Source organism: Schistosoma haematobium, chromosome ZW (genome assembly GCF_000699445.3).
Source record: "Schistosoma haematobium chromosome ZW, whole genome shotgun sequence".
In the NCBI taxonomy this organism is placed as follows: domain Eukaryota; kingdom Metazoa; phylum Platyhelminthes; class Trematoda; order Strigeidida; family Schistosomatidae; genus Schistosoma; species Schistosoma haematobium.
This window is the reverse complement of record NC_067195.1, coordinates 4,345,804-4,368,622: the sequence shown is the minus strand read 5'-3', so window position 1 is coordinate 4,368,622 and position 22,819 is coordinate 4,345,804. Positions and strand designations below refer to the sequence as shown.

General features: G+C 32.7%; 1 protein-coding gene across 2 annotated transcripts in view; it reads right to left on the bottom strand.

Annotated features, from left to right (window-relative positions):
• Window positions 1-22,819, bottom strand: part of MS3_00002623 (uncharacterized protein) — a gene marked incomplete at its 5' end in the record, with an annotated part of 131,420 nt that overhangs the window by 72,223 nt on the left and 36,378 nt on the right. The window lies entirely within an intron of this gene.

Sequence of the window (22,819 nt, the reverse complement as noted above, 5' to 3'; positions counted from 1 at the left end):
ACTGCTAACCATAATCCATCTTTACTTATAATGTTTATGAATTGAGGCAATACCGAGGCAATCCTCACAGTATGCATATATGCTAATAATAAGAGACTGATCATCTGCAGTCCTAGACATCAATGGGATGATACAAGCAAATAATACCAAGTGAATTCAATAGAATTCTTTGTATAGTGTACAAGTTGAAGGTGTAAAATATATTTTTTAAACAAATTTTCTGAGCTACATTTCACTATGAGAGTATTCCAAATAACATTCAATTAGTGTTGAACCGTAATCACAGAGGATATAACCATTATTATATAATTATATCTATTTATCAAGGTTCTTTTGTATTAAAGAGAAGTGAAATAGAGAAAGTGTTCCTGCTGATGTATATTATTACCATTATTGTTATACATTTCTCTTTAAAAACATCAATACGCTCCATATGAATGTAGAAACTTCAACAACAACAACAAAATTATTATCCTTACACACCTTCCAATACATATTCAACTAATGACTGATACATAATTCATCATACTTTATGGTCTCTTTCTTTCATTTGTAAGTTGATAATTGATTAATGTAAAATTACACACATTGAAATCATGAGTCAATTGAAGCTAGACCACTATGGAAAACCTGAAAGCACTGGACGGCCGTTTCTTCCTAGTATGGCACTCCTCAGTAGTGAGCATCTACGATCCCGCACCCCGTGAGATTCAGACCCAGGGCCTTCAGTCTCGCTCACAAACGCTTAATCAGCCCGACCACTGAGTCGGTATCCAATGTTGTTAATGTCTAACCTCAACCAATCCACGAAATTGAGCGACCATCTTCCATTGTACTGAGGTAGACACCTGTTTCTACCCGACACGGATTAGCTCCACTGGTGACGGCTTCTTATATATGCGCACTAGTGACTAGTTTCGTGAGAAAATTCTTGGAGTTCTGGTGAGAAGCTGTGACCAATGGAACTATTATTTATTTATTTGATCTAATTTATAGACAGTTTAAATTTAAGAAATCTTTTTTATACAAAATATCACGTCATTCTATATAGTCTGTTATTCAAAAAGAAATCTTTCTAGACATGAAAAACAAATGGGTTTTTTAAAAATTAAAAAAAAACTTTTTTTCTAATGCAGTTGGTAACTAGAATCGATTAGATTATTAATTAAGGGTATCCTCCCCACAACAACAACAACATACGAAAATGTGTTTGTCGTAAAAAACAAACAAACAGACAAACAATGAAAGTAACCCATTAAAAGAAAAATGTTTGGCATGACATTATAAACACTGAAACATTGAAAACCAATCATTCATTTGAATCATTTCATTATAATAAATAGATGATCAGTTCGATTACGTAATTCATTTCTATAGTGTGTGTGTATTTTTTTAATTTTATTTATTATGTCATTTCATTTATTTTTTATTTCTATTTTTAATAAGGAAATAAAACTTGATCATTTCAACTGAATACAGTTGAATATCATTGTGATATTTGGTATTATCCAATAGAATCTATGTATTTTGATCTTTCCTGTTGATGAGATCATTATTTCATACACATAGTTCCCTTTATTATCTTAAAGAGAGCAAGAACAAAGATTGGTGCAGAATAATAAATGAGTTCATCTGATTTCGTTAGGTTCTCATCAGTTGCTTACAACCTAAAATATCTAAAATTCAACATTATTACAGATATTGACATATTTATACATAAGAGAGTGATTAAGAATGAATAAATGTATCATGGTGTAGCGAAGATTCCGATAGAGTTAATGAGGTCATAAAATTTTTGTTTCGAATAGAGTTTGAGGGGGAAAGTTCCAGAACATTGAAATAGTGATTAGAACTCATGAAAATAGATTAATGGTTATAAAGAAAATATGAATTGAAATCAGTCAGTTATGTATGATGTAATTTAAACTTCAGAAAGAGTTGCAATAATGACGCAATAAATAAATAAATAGGAGCAAATGAATAGAAAGGGTGGGGGTTATTGTTACCAGGGTAAAGAAAGATTTATTACTGTTTCTTTTTGTATAAAAAAGTCTGGTTTTAGACGCTTGATTGCTAATGCTTCGGCAAATTTCAGAAGGTTGGAGCTTGATTGTTTATTAATCACCTTGAAGGACTTCAGTGTATCGACTTCGTGTCCTGTGTCTAGGAGATGTTTTGCGATGAATGTTGAATGTTTTCAATCCATTTGATGTTAAACTTTTCAGAATATGTTCTTTGAATTGGACGTAGGCTCTCCTTTCTGTTCTACCAGTGTAACTGCTTTGGCAGATACATGTAAATTTGTATATACAGTTGGTAGTAACATGAAAGGGATACCTGTCGACCTTTGATTGTGTCAAAGAACATGTTGTCTTGGACAGGACAATCAATTTTGCTGCAGGACAAGTTCTTGTCAGTGCAGTTTTTAGTTTTATATTGATTGATCCTGTGACGTCGTCACCTTTAACTTGAAATTGAATAAAATTGGGTTTTTATTTGTTGTAATTTCTTTGGTTTTTTTATCTTCACGTTTGCCATATTTCTCAATAAATTTCAGTGGGTATCCGTTATTCTTTAAACATTTTTTTAACATTCATAACTTCCCTCTCCTAGTGTATCAGAAGTACATATTCTTTCTCTTCTGTGAAACAGTGTTTTGACCAGTGCCCTTTTGTAACTGATTGGACAAAAGCTATTGAAATTGAGATAACTTCCATTCCATGTGTCTTTTTTATAAACTGAACGTTGAACTGTACCATTCTTTCTTCGTTTCATCGCGACATCGAGAAAATGGAACTTGTTTTCTTTTTCATGTTCCATAGTGAACTGGATATTTGGATAGGTTTCGTTGAAAAACTTTAGCAGATTTATTGCATGTTGTTGATTATTACATACGATGAAGGTATCATCAACATACCTCGAATAATACATCATTTCATCAATCGCTCCTTTGAGCTTGGTTCTTTCGAGTTTATTCATGAAAATATCTGCTAGGACAGGACCTAACGGACTTCCCGTTGCTACACCGTCGGTTTGTTTGTATATGATATCGTTGAACTGGAACTGAACATCTTTTGTACAAATGAGTAATAGTCGTTTGAATTCTGGTGCTGGTAGAGGTAGGATGTCAGAATGTTGACAAATTATGTTTATGGTTTCAAGAAGTGGTATTTTTGTATACAGTGATGTTACATCAAAAGAAACCATAAACTTACCAGCAATATTTATGTCATTCATATTGTTCTTGCTCTCTTTGAGATCATTATTGTCAGTATAAAGATTTGTGGAGATTTTGGTATTCTCATAATTGAAGTTAGATATTAATATCATTGAATATGGGCTAAGTGGTCTAGAGATTAAGTGTGCATGCACGAAAACGGAAAGTTTTAGGTTTGAATTCTGAGTGTGAGATTTTGGATGAGTATTATTAAGATGTTCTACACTAAGAGGGAATGGCTGTCTAATCTTTTCAAGCTTTAAATGGTTGTTTAGGTTTGAATTCACTTGTGAAAATTAAAATTAAATCTTTTCTGTTTAAAACATATTTCGTTAAATTCACATAACATAATTTACTTGAATCTCCTCATTGATATTTAGGACTGCATTTGATCAGTCTCTTATTAACATATGTGCTTACTGTGCGGATTGCTTTGATATTACCTTAGATTCAAGTAAACGAAACCAAGCGAATTTAAAATTCACCCCATTGCAAAAACAAGTAGCTATCAGGATTCAATAGTTAAGTGGATAATGTGATTGTGTTTGAAGCGAACGATACTAAGTTCGAGTCCTGGAGTAATTATCAACTCCGAGATGCAGGTACATCCATTTAATGAGTCCCAAATAGGGCGAAACACACAGAAAACTGAATTCCACTACTAACCACTATTCATCATATTTCGTTGGTTTCAATAACTTTTCAAAGTGTACAATATCAAACTATTCTACTTTAATCAATCAACAATTCATAAGTCAAATCTAAAGAACTATTCAGTAATGAATGATGTCAAATATGTCGATAGATAAGATGTAAACGATTTAAAGTTAATAAGACTATGTTAATTAACTACTGAATCACGTACTTTAAATATACTTTTCAATAATGCATTGTTTAATATTTTGATATGTAAACATTGATACTTAACAATGAATAAGAAATTATTCTATTAGATATCCACCTTAATTTAAAAGAGGTATTTGTTTTCAAGGTATAATTAAGTTAAAAACAACTAATTAGTTCATATTTAATATCCGTTTATTTTGTTGTTGTCCTGGTATAGTCGAGAGTAGAGAGAGTCAGCCCACCCCTTCTCAAAATACTCTCACATGACCACTTGTATACAACCACTGTCAAGGAAGTCCTACTCACTACCTTCTAGTGGCGGAGGTGTTATTTATGGAACTAAGAGAACGAAACTCGAATATCCGGTGCTCTAACCGGGTTAGTGGATACGGAAGATTCATCTAGGGGAGTTGTAAAACTCTGATTTCAATCCAATGATGTACATAGGCTCCAATATCCTGAAGGAACAAATGTTGTATGAACCTATTGTTGGTGAGCGGTTACCATGAGACTTCATTTCTTTGTTATTCCATTGCCTTGTGGACTAGACCTTCAGGTCGAAGACTCTGAATGTGACCCCGTAAGAAAACCACCTACTTCGGTTTAGGCACTGGGTAGTATCATAGCTTGCATGCAAATCAAGTGAGTTTTGTATTTCATATATATTCGGTGCTCCTTTGTACCAATATTTATGTATTTAAATAAATAAATAAAATTTACCGGGTTAATTATCTAAGTTTCTTTTTATAACCGCAAACCATCATTCATATACAAATGATAATAAGTAAATGAAAATTATTCACTTCAATATTTTTACTGTACAGTTTTCTGTTATATCTTATCATTAACTACAGTTATAGTTAATTATTCAATTGCTTTCGTTTTATTTAAATGTAAATCTACATTCTTATCTAATAATAATATGTATATCTGTATATCATTACAGATAAAGATGGTTATAACATTACTCATAATAAGTGTATATATATAGATAGATAGGTAGGCATGTAGGTAGGTAGGTAGCTAGCTAGGTAGGTAGCTAGGTAGGTAGACAGGCAGGCAGGTAGGTAGGTAGGTAGGTAGGTAGTAACGCATAAGTATTTGTTCTATATAAACCAGACAAAGTTTAATACCAAATTTTAAGATAAACTGAAGAGAAATCTTTCATAGCGAACTATCACATCATTAAGTAATAGCAATTAACTCTATGAATCATAAATTTCAATGGTAATAAAAAAAGATATTGTCTAACTCTTATTACTAATTCAAGATGAAATAGATAAAGAGCATATCTATCTATCTATATATCTATCTATCCATCTATCTATATAGATATAACTCTCTTTTATAGTTGTTTACAAATAGCAATTATAAACCAAGTCATATATAATTACATCAGTGTTTTGGACTATATTTTAATGTTATGTTTGTTTAAGAGAGTAGGAAGACTATAAGAAGAAGAAGTGATAGTAGTACATTAAAAGCCGTACAAATATTCAAAAAACTAGTAATACAAATCTTTAGAAGAAGAAGAAGAAGAAGAAGGAAAAGACTGTTTTCATCTTGGGTTAATATTAGTTTGGACTCCGCATGGAGCCCCTCTGGAGCTACTGCCGATCCCAAGGCCGGATAAAAGAGGAGAGTTGGGCATAGGGTGAGCGACCCCATCCCATTGAAAACTAACTCGTTAAGAAAACGCCAACCAGAAAAGTAAATAAGTAAGTAATACTAGTTTGATTAAGACCATGAACATTGATTAAAAGATTGCAATAGGTTGGAATTCAAGCATAATCTCAGTAAGTTTTATTGAGTTCTCAATTGTTTCCCAATGAATATCAGCCTTTAATGAAATTCAGTTTGAAATTAAAACGAATTAAGTAAACATAAGCAAAGATCGATAGTGGCTGGCATTGGAGTCCAGTTTGACGCGCATTTCGTCCTGTTTGGGACTTGTCAAATGGATGTAAGGGCATCTCAGAGTTGATGATCACTCCGGGATTCATAATCAGTATCATTCACTTCAAGACATCATCACGTTATCCACTTAACTACGGAGTCTTGATAGCCATTCGCTTGTGTGATGGGGTGAACTCTAAATTCACATGGTGTTATTTGCTTGTATCTTCCCATCGAGACAATCCGCATGGTATGCACCTATGCCAATAAGAGACTGATCAATTACAGTCCTAAACAACAATGGGAAGATATAAGCAAAAAACACCAAGTGAATTCAATTAAAGGAACATTTTTTTCAAAATTATCGATTTGAGTATTAGATCAGGCAGTTTGTATTAAAAATACTTCAGATCACGATTTGATCAGGCTCATTTCTCCATCTAATCATTTTACAGATCATTAAGTTTAGATCAGGTTATATGATATCTGAAGGCTTGAACGACATTAAATAACTTCCAGTAGTTCGAAAATGTAATGACTGGATTTTAATCCTGATAGCCCATTGTAATCATTACGCAATATGTTCGTCAAATGCGAATTCTGATCACAAATACGTTTAATACCAAATGAAAGAATTCGCCATCATTTGTAAACTATGACTAGTAACATATATTGTTTAAGTGTTTAATGTTGTCAACTTCCTGACAGAGATATATGTAAGACAATGTAAATATAGACCATTTAAAAGTAATTAAGATTTCCTGCTTGGTTAACTGTCTTAAAGCTTAAGTATATTTACAAAATTCAGTATTTATCAACAACAATATACTACTGTAATAAAAAGTGACAATGAAGTAACATATTGAAAAATCTTGTCCTAAGAATAACCATTTATTGATGACTGGCTGGTGATCAATGTCATATGTTTCAGGTCCTTATTAATGCAGATTAAATGCTTGCAATGTAGCTACTAGTTCAGGTGACTCGACATTGTGTGCATTATGTTGAGATAACATGATGGTTGTAGGTAGTCAACAGGAAACCCTGGACCCGAGTTTCGTGCTATTTAGCACTTATCAGCAAGGTCTACCTGTAATTATGAATGCATCTCAGTCCTGCAGAAGGTCAGTCGCACCCCAGATAGCTCAGTGGTAACATCTCTTACTGTGAAGCTGGGTGAAATGGGATCGAATCCGTCAAGGAGCATCTATTCAATCAAGGTTACAGGTATACATTGCTGATGAGTGCCAAATAGCACGAAAGTATCGTCCAGGGTCTCCTGTAGTCTACCTTCAACCACCATCTTACATAGAAATAACTTTTAACAAATTTTATGATTTTCTTTTTTGTAATAAATAAAGTTGTAATTAACTGAAAACAGTTTATCATTATAATAGAAATCTTTTAACATTTTACAGATCATAATTAAATAATATATATTTGATATCAGAAGGGGTTTTTGTGGATATTATAATAATTTTAAAAGTTGAGATCATGATTCAATTGAAGCTAGACAAACATGAAAAATCTGGAGGCACTAGATGGCTGTTTCGTCTTGTTGTGGGACTCCTCAGCACTGTGCATCTACGATCTCGCCTGGCGAGACTCGAACCCAATGATTAGAAGAATTGTTTTTTCACGTTTCGTAACTTAATATAGACTACTTCATCAGACATAAAACATTTCTATTCATTGGAATATAACAAAACAAATATATATACATATATTATTAACTCTCTATTCAATGCTCAGTTTGTGTGAAACTATCGATTTCAACCTTGGTATTGATACTTATAAACTCAATAATTTTACAGATTGATTGAGACCATGAACTGATCGATGTTAGACCACCATTGAAAGTCTGAAAGCATTGGATGGTCGTTTCATCCTATTGTGTGACTCCTCAGTAGTGCGCATCCTAGATCCAGCTTGCATGATTCGAGCTGAGGTCCTTCAGTCTTGCACACGAACCCCTAATATCTAGACCATTGGTCTAGCTGGTATCCAACAGTGTTAATGTCTAACTTCAACTAATCCACGATCAATTTTAATATACTACTAACATTGTATACTGTTTACTAAGTTGATAAAATACGCAAATACAAAAAAAGATTAAAAAAATTGTATCATTCAACTTTCATTCTCTGTATGATTACATAACTATAATGAATGATTTTTTATTGAATTGATTTACTATATGATTCGATTGAATATCAGTCAATGAAGTTCAATCACCCATCAAAACGGATATCATAACCAGTTGTATTGTTATCTATTACAAATCAATGTAACACATTGACAGAAATACAATAACTGACTGTCATAAATATTAACAGTTGAATTCTCATGAGATTTTTTTTTCTATGATATTGAATGAGATCAGATTATTGAAATGAACTGGGGTTATTCAAATAAATAAATAGACAAGGGTAATGAAGTATAGAACTTGATAAAAAAGAAAACAGTTTTACAATTGAGTTTGTCATAGTTTAAAAGATGAAAATGAATGAAAATTTGAAGAAAAGAAACATGGGCGAGATTATAATTTATAAATGAACCAATCAGGTATAAGCAAAGAGGGATAGTGGTTAGTAGTGGAATCTAGTTTGATGCACTTTTCGTCCTATTTAGGACTCTTCAGATGAATGTACCTGCTTCTCAGAGTTGATGTTCACTCTAGAATTTGAACTCAGTGCCGTTCGCTTCAAACGCCATCACGTTATCCACTTAGCTACAAAGTTCTGATAGCTACCTGCTTGTGCGATTGGGTGAATTATAAATTCACTTGGTATTGCTTACTTGAATCTTCCCATTGTTGTTTAGGACTACAATTGATCAGTATTTTGTTGACACTGTCTGTTTGATACTTCCCATTGATATTTATAACTGCAATTGATCTGTTAAGTGATGACGTTTGAAGCGAATGGAACTGAGTTCGGGTTCCAGAGTGAACATCAACTCTGAGATGCAGGTACATCTATCTGACCAGTCCAGAATAGGACGAAACACGCGTCAAACTGGATTCCACTATTAACCACTATCCATCTTTGCTTATAAAGTTATGATGACTTACAATATGTTAGGAAGAAAGTTAATTAAACTACAATTTATTTCTATAAATTTATAAATGATATATTTAGTAGATTATATATATATATATATATATATATATATATATATATATATATATATATATATATATATATATATATATATATCGCCAACTGTATTTATAAATTTAGGTACCTGCCGAACAGATAGGAGAGCATATCTTATATTTTTTGAACATGTTCTAAAAAGTCTCAGAACAAGGGAAAGAAAGACTCTAAACAGTACAATCACCAAACATCTTCTTGATACAGAACATCAGGTAGATACATTGCATTCCTTTAAAGTGATATATAGACAGTTTCCATTAAATGATTTATCTATATGATATTGAAAATTAAATATTCACTTTTGTTTTGTTTTTTTTTCAAAAGTTTCTAGGTCATTTCCGTTTTTGTAATTCGAATGAAGGTTAAAAGATGTATATTTAGTATATTCATATTAGGGGGTATATATATATTCTTAGTATGTAAGATCAGTGTCGAATAAAGTTGAATGGAATAACTTAATGTTCCGGTAACAAATTCTGTAAATAAGTTTGGTTAACAATCGTTTGTTTTTTAGTTATGTTAAGCATATAGTGAAAATTATTAGAAAGAATTAATTTACAATTATATATAGTAGATATAGAATGGTTTGTTATGTGATGTGTATTTACATTAGATTAGATTCAGGATATTTCAGTTTTCGTAGTAAAGGAGACACATTAATTTAGGACTCCTGGATCTCAGCCAGGGGGTCCGGTGTTCAACTCTCGGAGCTGCATCGTTTGCCGCCAAATGCCCTGGTACGGCCAAGAGTGGGGAACGTTAGCTCTCCCTCTCGAAATACTCTCACATAGCCACGCGTATACAGCCACTGACAAGGAAGTCCTACTTATTGCCTTGTGGCAGAGGTATTGTTTATGTCATTGGGAGGATGAAAAGCTAATATCCGGCTCTTTAACCTGGTTAGAGGTATGGAGTATCAACCTAGGAGAGTTGAAAAACCCTTATTCCAAACCAATGGTTCACATGGGCTCCAGGATTTTGCGGAAACAAATGGTGTATGAACCAATTATTGGTCACCGTCCAACATGAGACTGCATCTCCTGACGTCGCTTCACTGCCTTGTGGATTAGACCTTCAGGTCGAAGGTTCCGGGTGTGGCCCCACAAGAATGCCATCTTCTGGATCGAATTTATATCGGAAATTCGAATAATTTATCATAATTTATAATGAAAGCTTATAATGAAATCATAGCAACGTGTTTCATCTAGTCTTAGTCTCTTCAGATTAGTAATACTCGTATTCCATTTTTTTATATTTACAACAAGATACACATTCAATAACTATTACTTATATTGTCAGAATGTTATACATTAGATTAATGAGTCCAGATAACTACTAAATTATTCAATGTGGACAGTGTTCCTTTTTTCATTGTAAAGATTTGTATCTTCCATAGATCAAAATATTTAGATCAAATTTAGTTCAGTATACTAATGATAAGTAATTACAAACCTTTAGTAATGACATTTTAAATGTGAAATTTAAAAAAATTTTCTGTACTACATAATAGATAGTAAATTTATTTAGTTATCTGTCATATTAAATGTCGTCTCCATGAATTATGAATTTTCACTGACTGAAATCATGAATCAATTGAAGCTAGACCACCATGGGAAACCCGGAAGAACTGGACGGCCGTTTCGTCCTAGTATGGGACTCCTCGACAGTGCGCATCCACAATCCTGCACCTCGCGAGATTCGAACCCAGAACCTATCAGTTTCGCGCCAGGCACTCAACCAATTAGACCACTGAACCGGCCGGCATCCAATCATGGTAATGTCTAACTTCAAACAATCCACAAAATTGCACCACCGTATACCATTGTCTTCAGTGAGTTGATATCTCACAACAGACCTGATTGAACTCCACAGGTAACGACTTCTCTCTAGAACTCCAGGAGTATCTCTTGAAGTCAGTCACTAGTGAGCAGATTATTATTATCAGAAGAGGTTTCGTGGAGATTTTAGAAAGTCCACCGGTTGAAATCATGAGTTAATTGAAGCTAGACCACCATGAAAAACCTGGAAGCACTGGGCGGTCGTTTCGTCCTAGTATGAGACTCCTCAGCAATGCGCATCCACGATCCTACACCCCGCGAGATTCGAACCCTGAACCTATCAGTCTCGCGCCAGGTGCTTCAACTGACTCATGATTTCAATCAGTAAAATTTCTCAAATCTCCACAAAACCCCTTCTGAATTATAAATTGTTAATTGAAATCATGAAACGATGAATGTTAGACCATCATCATTAAAAACTTGAAAGCACTGGATATCTGTTTCGTTCTAGTATAAGACTTTTCAATGCTTCCAATTTTCTAATGATCGTCAACTATTCATCAATTAATGATTTCAATCAAAAACTTAACAATCATCTCAATGACCCTACAATAAAGTATGAATTGTTGAAAATTAAGCAACAAACTATTGAGTAGTAACGTGGACAATGTACACTGAAAATGTCGAAATGAAATTTACAATCAAATCAATATGACGTAACCACTGATAAAGAAAAAACAAGAATGATAATATTGTTTAGGTAAACAATGTATGATATAAAGAATATTAGTTTCTAAGACATTAATACACTGGTATACACATTCAGTATGATATAGATGGAGAGAGATCTTTAAAAAAAACACTACGAACCTTAGTTAACATGCATTATGCTTATGATTCACAGTTTATAACATTGATATGTTGACAAAACATTCTATAAACAATGATTTATTTTCATATTGAAATCATAGATAAGTCAAAAACTATACTCTTACGACAAGAAATATCATTTAATCATATTGAAATGTCAATTTCTCTGTAACTGTAAGACTACTGATATCATATTATAAGCTATCATTACATAGGTTACATATAGAAACAAAAGTTCGGGTCTTTGTTTCAAAAAAAATTTAGACACATTATTTGAAGGAAAGATGGATAATGACTAGCAGTGGAATCCAGCTTGACGCACGTTTCGTCCTATTTTAGGTCGCGTCAACTGGATGCACCTGCATCCCAAAGTTGATTTTCGCTCCGGGACTCGGACCCAGTACCATAGGCTTCAAACGCCATGGCATTCTCCACTTAGCTACTGAGTCCTGATAGCTACCTGCTTGTGCAATCCATCTTTACTTAAAAAGCTTGTGGCTTAAGGTTATATCGAGACAATCTGCACAGGATGCATATATGCCAACATGAGACTGATCAGTTGCAGTCCTAAATAACAATGGGGAGATGAAAGTAAAACAACGCCAACTGAATATAAATTATTTGATACTTAATATATAACTCAAATCTATCTGATGTAACCATACTATTCCAAAAACTTCAGCAGCTTCACATATGTTCTTCATCGATTTATTACAATGTAGACAAGTTTTATACTTATCTAAACCTTAATACTAATCAAATCATATTAGTCAACTTGAAATGTGACCACTGTTCTCAATAACTTTGGATTGTATGAACTGTATTTCTATATTACATGATTTAAGGAAGTCAGTAAGCCTGAGACTATGTTTCTTGGTAGCTAATATTTGTCAACATTATTGAGTAGATTAATAAATTTTATGTGATTTACAACTGAATTATTCATTGACATTAAAAGACATTTTAAATAGATGACTTGATTTCAACAAATTATTATAATCAGATAGGGGTTTTGTGGATATTATAATTATTTTTTAATAGTCAAATTCATGAGTCAATGGAAGCTAGACCTACAAGCACTGGACGGCATACTACTGAGGAGTCCCATACTAGGACCAAACGGCCGTCCAATGCCTCCCGGTTTTTCATGGTGATCTAGCTTCAATAGACTCATGAATTCATATATTAAATTATTGTAGCCAAACATTTACGTATGAAATTTTTTCTAACCATAAAAAAATATCTCCTTTACAAATATACTACTCTAGCTAAACTGAAAAAGAGTATTCCACATCATAAATCTATAGTAAACTAATCTAATAATTCAATTCATGAGTCAATTAAAGCTAGGCCATCATAAAAAACCTGGAAGCGCTGAATGGCCAAATCGTCCTAGTATGGAACTCCTCACTAGTGCACATCTACTATCCCGCCTCGCGTGATTTGAACCCAGGACCTATCAGTCTCACGTACGTAAACGCTTAACCTCTAGACTATTTAAGTTAAAATCCAATAGTGTTAATGTCTAACATTAAATCAATAAACAAAGCATAATAAAACTTACACATAAGTACCATAAATTGACTAATTCTCACTTCTACTTCACCATAATCTAAATTTATATTTAAATCAACATCCATTTTAGATAATGTCTCATTTATTGATGATGATATGTTAGATGTATTTTGTGGTATAACATGAAACATCGTCGATAACGTTGTGAATAATGTACTTGTAGTTTGATAGGAATCAATGTTTTACTAATTATGTCAAATTATACTGATTACTTTAATATTACTCAAATGATATATGCCTTCATTAAATAAAACCGGACGTATTGAAATACTCAAATAGCAAAGATCCATTCAATTAAAAGAAGAAGAAGAAGAAAAAAAACGATCCAAGATGAAGTCAAATCAAGTCGGGTCAAGTCAACAAATGATAATCATATTGGTTAGTCTCTTGTTTTGTTCTCTTTTTTTTAACGTTTTCGTCTTCTTTCCTTGTTTTTCTATTTGTTAATGATAATTTGTATGTTGTTGTATGTTGTCTACTCTTAGTTCAATCGTAAATCGTTACTAGGAATAATAATAATAAATCTCAAAGAAGGTATCACATTGATTCATAACAATAGCGTTAGTGATTACAAATGAGATATATTACAGGTATGAGAGAGGGATAGTTAACTCGTACACTTCTTTTTTAGTCTTTTGCCATTAACAACAACAAAAAAAGAATGTCAAGAATATGTAAACAACATAAAATTGACACATTTATCAAGAATATTCACATTCTTCACTTTATCGGTTCTCATTCGATATAAATCTATAAATCACTATCTACATTCTCAAATGAATTGGCATGGGGGGTGGGGTGGGGAAACGGAAGGAATGTGGGCAGCTATACATAGGTAAATACACTTATAGCTAACAATACTACTAATATTGACGAAATCATAGGAAAATTATTTCTTTTTATTACTAGGATATATATATTGCGATGAGTATTTATATACACACAAACAGCATGGAGTTTATTTTGTTTAAATGGGTTTTCATGTTTATGGCTTATAAATGCACACGTACACACACACACACGTACAACAGAGATATTTATGTAAACACTTACACACACTCACTTATATATGAGTGCACAATAGTGCCTACCAATAAGCAAGTGATAAACAGTTTTAATTGCTATCTCAAATTGTTAACTCAGTGTTATTCTTACATTTGGTAAGAGATCATATAAATTAGGTGAAATGTATAGACAGGTAAATGATATTGTCCTCTTCATTTGTTGTATTAAGTAAATAACACTGATGATAATATAGTTATTTGATTGGCAAAGTTTATATCATTGAATTGATATATATGTGGATAGATCATAAAAAAGAGATAAGTTATTGTATGTAACTTAATTCGAGCATTATTCATTTGGTTTGAATGTTGTTAAACAAGTACATATTTAACACAAGTATAGTTTATGCTTAAACAAATATACTACCAAAAATTGTCGTTTATAGAATAGACTAATGTTTATTGTATTCGAAAAAAAAACAAGTTTCTTTGATTATAAGTACTTAGAAATAGTGTTGTTTTACATTCAGAAGGGGTTGTTGTGGATATTATAGTAATTTTTAGTAGTTGAAATCATGAGTCATTTGAAGCTAGATCATTATAGAAAACCTGGAAGTACTGGATAGCCGTTTTGTCTTATTGTAGGACTCCTTAGCAGAGCGCATCCACGATATCGCATTGTGTGATTCAAACTTAGGACCAATCGATCTTGCACGCGAACGTTAAACCTCTAGACCACTGAGCTGGCATCCAACGGTGTTATTGTCTAACTTCCGTCGATCCATGAATGACTGTGTCACCACTGGTGACGGCTTCTTACTAGAACTCCAAGAAATCATCTTAGAGACACTTAGTAGTGAGCACATGATGATTATTATCAGAATGGGATTTATGGAGATTATAGTAATCTTAATAGTTGAATTTATGAGTCGATGTAAGCTAAACAACCATTGAATTGTGAATTCATTTATTTAGCATATGAAAATCAGATTATATACTTCATGAGCCAGAACATTCATGTGTTGTGTTGTGTTGTGTTGTAAGTATAAGGGAATTGTATTAATCAGTATCAAATTTTGTTACGGTTCAAAGATATAAACTATTGTATATCGAAACTGATCGGCAAAACAAGAGCAGCATATTTACAACTGAGGAACATCTGGAACTCAAAGCAACTGTCAACCAACACCAAGGTCAGGATTTTCAATACAAATGTCAAGACAGTTCTACTATATGGGGCAGAAACCTGGAGGACTACGAAAGCCATCATCCATAAAATACAGGTGTTTATTAAAAGTTGTCTACGCAAAATACTTCGGATCCATTGGTCGGACACTATTAGCAACAACGTACTGTGGGAGAGAACAAACCAGATCCCAACGGAGGAAGAAATCAGGAAGAAGTGCTGGAAGTGGATAGGACACATAGTGAGGAAAGCACCCAACTGCGTCTCAAGACAAGCCCTCACATGAAATCTTCAAAGCCAAAGGAAAAGTGGAACACCAAAGAACACATTACGCCGGGAAATGAAGATAGACATGAGAAGAATGAACAAAAATTGGATGGAACTAGAAAAGAAGGCCCAGGACAGAGTGGGTTGGAGAATGCTGGTCGACGGCCTATGCTCCATTAGGAGTAACAGGCGTAAGTAAGTAAGTAAGTAATATCGAAACTGATTATGATGTGTTGTGTATATGATGTTATTTTCTATCATTATTATTATTATTATTATTATTATTATTATTATTATTATTAGTAGTAGTAGTAGTAGTAGTAGTAGTAGTAACGGCTTTATTCAATATTATATTTTTGGTACAATATGAAATTCTCAACTCAAAGTGTTTCAACAAGTTTCCCATTTCTTATTTCTCAATCGATTTTGACGATAAACATTTAACGCTCACCAGTTAAGTATTTATTTATTTATTTCTATTTATTTTAACACATAGATATTGGTACAAGGAGGCACGAAATACATATGCGCCACACAAATACCATTCGATATGTGTGAGAGCTGTGATACTGCCCGGGTGCCCGACCCGAAACAGGTGGTTTTCTTAGGGGGGCCACTCCCCGAGCCTTCGACCTGAAGGTTAGATCCACAAGACAATGGAGCATCGTAAGGAGATGCAGTCCCATGGTAGCCGGTGACCAACGATTGATTCATACGCCATTTGTTCCCGCAGAATACTGGAGCCCATGTGCACAATTGGTTTGGAATCCAGTTAAAGCGCCGGACATTCGCTTTTCGTCCTCTGAATTTCGTAAACAACAGTAATACCACGAGAAGTCAGTGAGTGGGACTTCCCTGGCAGAGGCTATATACGCGTGGCCATGTGAGAGCATTTGGAGAGGGAGAGCGAACTCTCCCCACTCTCGGTAGTACCAGGGCATTTGGGGGCCAAGTATCAACATCTAAATAATATTCATTCATTTCAATATATAGTGCTAGCAACCAAAATGTCATTGATTGGGTTTTTATTTTTCGAAATTATACAATGAAAGGTCATCAACTCTTTATAAATGTACATGAATAAGTTATGCAATATATATTGACATCATGATATGCATTAAAAACAAACAAAAGAAACAAATCACTTTTTCAAATATCTTAGTATTGGATTATGGTGATTGTAAAGTTTTGAATTGAGATCATAAATCGATTGATAATAATCTAATATCAATCCACTGATGATCTTAATCAATAAAACGAAACAATTTCAATAGTATAATTTTCTTTTTTTTTTTCTTATTAAATGAACAAAACGTAATACAAAACGAATTGAATATGTACTTTAATTTTGTTAAATTTATAAAACATTTATTCTTGATAAGGGGGGGGGAGTGAGGTTATTCATATTTAATTTAATATAAAATACATTCATGACATGAGGAGGGAGGTTATTCATATTTAATTTAATATAAAATACATTCATGATGTGGGGAGGGAGGTTATTCATATTTAATTTAGTATAGAATACATTGATGAGGGTAGGGGGAAGCTATTCATATTATTTATGATTACGTTAAAGTTCATTTGATTTTAGATTAATTCACTAATATATTTTTTTAATTTTTTCATTAAGATTTGTAATGATTACGTAATAAGATCGTAACTTATTAATTTAACAGCAATAATAATAATTATTATTACTATTATTATTATTATTATGTAATGAAATCATTCAAAATGTCAATGGTTATCGTTCGGCAACTAAATTGAAGAAGAAGAAGAAGAAAAAAGAAAGAAAAGAAAAGAAATTTCATTTGTTAAAGGTTTTTAATTAGTTTCTACATTTATACAATAAAGTGCAAATCTATTTATTTATATATTTGTATCAATAAAGTTAATATATATACTCTTATTTATTGAATTACATTTTAGATATAATAAGAAGACCCTGGAATTTGAACATTTTTCTAATGAATTGCTATATAATTTGAACTTATTTATTTAAACGTATAAACATTGGTACAAGGAGACAACAAATAGATATGCACTACAGTTCGTCATTCCATTTGTGTGAAGGCTGGGATACTGATCGGGTAGCCAGATCGAAGCAGGTGGTTTTCTTAGAGGGCCACACCGAAAGCCTTCGACCTAAAGATCTAATCCATAAGGCAGTGGAATAGCGTCAGGAGATGCAGTCTCATGGAAGCCAGCAACCAACAATAAGTTCATACTCAGTTTGTTTCCTTCATGATCCTGGAGCCCATGTACATCATTGGTTTTGAATCAGAGTTTTCCAACTCCCTTAACTGAGATACTTCATATCCATCAACGCGGTTAAAGCACTGGACATTCGCCTTTTCATCCTCTCAATTTTCTAAACAACAGTAATGCCGTGAGAAAACAGAGAGTAGGACTTCCCTTGTATTGGCTGTATACGTGTGGTCATGTAACATTATTTGGAGAAGGAGAGGTGACTCTCCGCACTCTCTGCCGTACCAGGGCATTTTGGGTCCTAGTAATGATTGGTTCGTTCAATGGTGAATAAGGGTTGTTTGAAAAAAACAACAACGGTGTAACGACTCTGTGATGAATATCGTTAAATTTAACCTTTTAACAATGCATATTGTGTTGTTGATGTTTTATTTTTATCAAAAATGGGGTCTATGGAGATTGTAGTAATTTTAATAATTGACTTCATGGAAAACCTAAAGGGACTGGTAGAGACATGTATCTACCACACACAATGTATGAATGGTTACACAGTCATTCATTGATCGATGAAAGTTAGACATTAACACCATTGGTGGTCTAGAGGTTAATTGTTCGCGCGCGAGACTAAAAGTACCGGGTTGGATTGTGATTGCGCACTATTGAGTAGTCTCATACTAGGATGAAATGGCCTTTCAGTGCCTCCAGGTTTTCAATGGTGGTCTAGCTTAAAATGACTCATGAATTCAACTATTAAAAAGATAATTTACTTGTCACACTTCCAGTAATTATAGCGGTTGATTAAAACAGTAATATTTATCTAGATAAATATGATTCATATCAAAAAGATTTATAGATTTATAGAGGCCATGAAGAATTAATAAACGGATGTAAAACTGTATTATATCAAGGAAGATACGAATCCATTTCAATGGTTAAGATCCGTTATTATGTTTGTTAGCATATGTATATCTTCAATACGAATGTCAAGATAATTCTACTGTACGAAGCTGAAGCTTCGAGAACTAGCACTGTAATGTCAGTCATTATTTTAAGCCCATATACCTTATTCTAGTTTTTGGACATCCCATTCTATTCATTCTACTTGAGTCATATGTGTTGACCTTGCCAATTATTCGCTTATCAGTCTTGATTGTTTTTATATTAGCGTGTACACATCATATCCCATGACTCATCACATGTCTGTAGCTTATTTTTGTCTGCCTATAAATATTGATTAACGCCTGACTAAAAATGAGTTGGCTTACCAGCCGTTTCCACTCTGAGTCGTTTCTCTTCCTTCTATTCCATTCACCTCATATACAAAATATATGTATTCAAAATCCCATTCTCGTTATATGACTTATTTAATTCCGTTATTGACTAACGTGATTAAAGTCGACGGTGATATACGAGAATAAGCGATAGCAAACATTCGTACGATCTATATAGGAGTCAGATCCACGGGCCACTAAAATGGTGAGCCCTTCAACGAATATCGTCGATCTAAATGAGGACAAAATCAAACTACGGGCCATTAAACCACAACCATAATCAAAAATGTACAAGTATTTATAAATAATTGTGTACACAAGATATTGAATGCCCGTTGACCGGACACAATCAGCAACAGCCTACTGTGGGAGAGAACAAACCAGCTTCCATATGAAGAAGAAATTAGGAAAATACGATGAAAGTGGATAGGATATACATTTCGGAAATCATCAAACTGCATCATGAGGCAAGCACTAAATTGTATTCTTGAAGAGAAATGGAAAAGATGAATTCCAAAGAACACACTAGCCCGAGAATTGAAAGCACTCATAAAAAGGATGACTAGCAACTGAAAACAATTAGAAAGGATTGCCCAGGAGAAAGTTGGATGAAGAATACTGGTAAGAGGCCTATGTTCTTCCATAGGTGGGGGGGTGTAACAGTCGTAAGTAATATGATGACCATTTGTTTAACATGAATTATATAAATTAAATATGAAAATATTTGAAAAGTAATTAATCTTACTACTATTATATTTGAAATGAGTAATGATGGCTAAATGTGAACATTATAACAAACTATCTTATGTAATTGTTTAAATTAATAGTTTAACAGAATATTGAACAACTATCACTGAAATTTTAATGTTGTGACTTAACATTTTCTTCTTCTTCATATTCCTGAATACATGTACTGAATATACAACCACTGTGGTATGTGCTACTGATATCGATAGATATAAGTAGTATGTACTATCAATTGGAAGTGAAATGTCTGGTAACAGAAAGTTAAATAGATCAAAGAGAAGAGAATGAGAACAAAGAATGATTAGTTTAGAAACTAAAGAACAATGTAGTTTGAGACGATTAAGATTTTGCAAATTAAGTATTTACTAGATGGTTCTCAGATTTTTTTGTTGTTCAAATACATTCAATTGTCCCCACTTGTATTCTTGTTCACTACACTACAACACATACGTGTATACTGTAAATCATTAGAGAATAACTAGTAAGGTTAAGTGGTAATTAGCTATTAAATTGTGAGAAACTGTTACTTCTTTGAAATTAGTCATGTAGCTTTCTAACAATATTTATTGGGTAACTGAATTGAAAACTAGAGACCATTGAGTTCATACACCTCTACATTTGATATAAAGGTGATAGATTCATCCAGTAAGTAGTACCATGATTGTTCATCATTTATGAATATGATAAATAGGATGGATAACCTTACAGTTTCTTCCGGTCTTTTTTTTCATTCTTCAGCTGCTGTAAGTGCAATACCAATCTCAATAAAGAAATAAGATCTGTATTTCCTGTTAATTGACACTCATTCGCCAAGGTATACCAACAATGTTAGGGGAACTGTTGTTACCTATGATAGTCGAAACAGTCATTTAGATTCACAGTCTAAGACTACTCACTTGATCTTCTGTACATCTGAGTTACTTAAAATGATCGATCACTGAATAATGCTGGATCATAAACTAGCAATAAACCTCCTACCAACTGCGTTTAACTATTTAACATCAAAAGGTAATAAACATTATGCCTAGTCATTTAGATTAGCAGTAATATCATAATTACATCAACATAATTCTATGAAAAAACGTGACTCTGATTACTATATAGTGATTAAATAATTATGTTCAAACTACTCATGGTATTGAATGGATAGTTGAATTTAAGACATCAAGAAATAGATTCATCGTAGTACTTTACTACTTAAATAGGAAAAAAAACGTTTATTTGAAAACATAATCATCTTAGTATATTTATAGCGTTCATTACTGTTATTTAACATTTATATTTGACAATTATGGGCTTTGAATTTTGTGTTCAATAGAGTCAGAAGAAAATATGATTTATTCAAGTTTAATTATAAGTTCACCATTAAACAGCACGCAACAAAACACTACGTTAAATGATATCTTTATCTCGTGGTTAAGCGCTCGCGCGAGACGCCGATAGATCCTGGGTTCGAACCTCTCAAAGCGAGATCATGGATTCCCACTGCTGAAGAGTCCCATGCTAGGACGAGACGGCCGTTCAGTGTTTCCAGGTTTTCCACAATGGTCTAGATTTAATTGACTCATGAATTCAACTATTGAAATTACGTAACTTGTAATGCATAACACTGACTAAACATTGTATGTGATAATGAATATTAGTCAATTCCTATCTAATAAATGTTTTGGTAATTGATAAATTTCTACAATCATGTCTAATTAACTTGTAGGCATTCTGTGTTCGACTGAAAATAAAGTAAACATAGTCGGTTCAAGAAATTTTTAAGAATATCAGAGAATTCTTAAAAACATGGCATTCATTTCAATTAAAAATCAATAAGGACTAGACCAGATCTATTATTTCACTCATCAAAGGTAAATTAACAACCTGATTCGAGATCAACGAAACGAGACAATCCATTTGAATGTTAAAGAGAATTATAACAATAAAACATGTGAGAACAGTCAATTACACTCAAGAATAAGAGAAGAAAAGAAATTGATATAAACCTCGTAGAGTAATTAAGAAATGTATTTTTACTAGTAGTGGACACTGTCTATAAAGGCAACAACAACAACAAACGCAGAAAATCACTTTCATATACATATACAATGGTATTTATTGTATATCAGCTAAAAGCCTAGATTGATTGTGAAGAAGAATTGCACTCATTCTATCCTAAATCAGGACAATACAATATAATAGATTCATTTAACTGATAAAGGAAGGCATGAAATATTTACATAAATATATTTATATATGATACCGAATTTATAAAATAGCTTTAAATCAATTTAATAATTTAATCATATATTGATACATAGATACAACAAATGGCGTCATTCATGTAAAACAAATATGAGGGGGGACAGTGGGGGGGGTGGAGGTGTATCTCTACTATTTGTTTATATTATTTATATTCATATTTTTTTTAAAAAAAAGAAGAAGAAGGGAAAGAAGAAAGAATTGTTTTCACATGAAATTGTTTATTTGTGCTCTTATCGAAGGTTAATTATCCTTAATTCCTAGTTCATATATATATATATATATAATTACCCATATTATCAAATTGAAGTATATACATATTCATTATTAACACTTGTTTAATTCTTTAAATAAATTACAATTTACTTGGAAACACTAAAGAAAGAAAAGAGGAAAACAATGTGCATAACATTTACAAATCTTCTTCTTAATGTTGTCATTAGAATATGTTTCTATGTTATTTACTAGTAATAATGAATATGAATTCTAATATATAAAATATTGAATCCTTTAAATAAGAACATATGATATTGGGAGATACAAGTA